This window comes from Cucurbita pepo, chromosome 6, assembly GCF_057944985.1.
Source record: "Cucurbita pepo subsp. pepo isolate OVF chromosome 6, ASM5794498v1, whole genome shotgun sequence".
Classification (NCBI taxonomy): domain Eukaryota; kingdom Viridiplantae; phylum Streptophyta; class Magnoliopsida; order Cucurbitales; family Cucurbitaceae; genus Cucurbita; species Cucurbita pepo.
Genome location: NC_141803.1, coordinates 12,142,203 through 12,143,535, shown reverse-complemented (window position 1 = coordinate 12,143,535; position 1,333 = coordinate 12,142,203). Strand labels below are relative to the sequence as shown.

Genomic DNA, 1,333 nt, shown 5'->3' with positions numbered 1-1,333 from the left:
ATCCCCTGCTTGGTATTTCTTTCCCACTTCTCAACTCTATTGCTTGACATTGCTCTTTGCCTTCTCTTTTTGGTGTTTCGGCGTCTGTTGGCAGCTTGCGAAGAGGTCTATTTCGTAACCCAGTTGTGAATTAACCTACTTGAATTTCCAAATTTTGCAATGATGCTTGCTAACTTTGTATCACAACATCATTTTCACCATATATTCCTTTATTAGGCTCTCAAGAGATGTTCCAAGTGTGTGTTGAACTTGTCTAGTTCCTTTCCCTTGGGTGGTGGCTTATTGAGGATCATATGCCAATTGATCTTGTAATCCAAAACCTAGAGCTTGACTAGTTCCTTTCCCTTGGGTGGTGGTTTTATGAGCTTTGTCCATTCCATTAGAAATTTGGATGGTTTCTCCACCACGGATTATAAGTATTTGAGAAGTGATTATTTTTCGGGTTGTCTTGACTAGCTTGATTCCCCACATAAAAATTTGAGGCTAGATTTCTTGAACATTGATCAAAAGTGTGTTTGTCTTCACAATATATACAAGATTCAATTGTTGTCTGTTTGTCTTCACAATATATACAAGATTCAATTGTTGTCTGGGTCATTACTACAGCAGCTTGGACTGGTGCTTTGGTCACTAAGCCTTGTCCAATGCTAGATTTTGTAAGATATTAGTCATTAAAGTTAATTGAGCGTTAATAAAAGATAAAGCTTCAACTTCAAGTACTCCTCGGGTCTTCTTTCCTAGATTACTCCTCACATCAGCCCATTGACAATTATTAGATGTTATTCTTTCTAGAATCTCATATGTTTCATTGCTTGTCTTTGACAAAATAGCTCTATTGGCAGAACCATCCACCACTTGTTTAATAGCAATATTCAATCCATTGTAGAAAGTCTCCATTTGTATAAAATGAGGTGATCCATAGTGAGGACACTTTCTAAGCATTTCCTTGAATCTTTCCCAAGCTTCTCTTGAAGTTTCATCTTCAAACGTTTGAAAAGCAACAATTTCATTTCTGAACCGTGTGTTTCTAGTGGTTGGAAAATATTTGATCAAACCTTTTCTGCTAGACTATTCCAAGAGTCAATTGTTCCTGATGCTAAAGTATTCAACCATGACTTATAACCATCTCTCAAAGAATAAGCTAATCACATTTTGGTCGACTCCTTGGAATCTAAATGAGTCACTAACTCCCAAAAATCACTTTAGATGTAGGTGTGGATCTTCTGACGGTAGTCCATGAAATTTCCCAATGGTTTGCAACATTTGAAATATCACCTCCTCCCACTAGGTCGTCCATCCTCCGGTACCTGGCTACCAGATCATCGTCGTTATC

At 37.7% G+C, this 1,333-nt stretch overlaps 1 non-coding gene across 1 annotated transcript; it reads left to right on the top strand.

Annotated features, from left to right (window-relative positions):
* The first annotated feature begins 913 nt into the window (after positions 1–913).
* LOC111784028 (small nucleolar RNA R71) lies at positions 914–1,019 on the top strand. Its single transcript, XR_002813463.1, has one exon. It is a non-coding gene; the product is annotated as a small nucleolar RNA R71 (small nucleolar RNA).
* Positions 1,020–1,333: the final 314 nt, after the last annotated feature.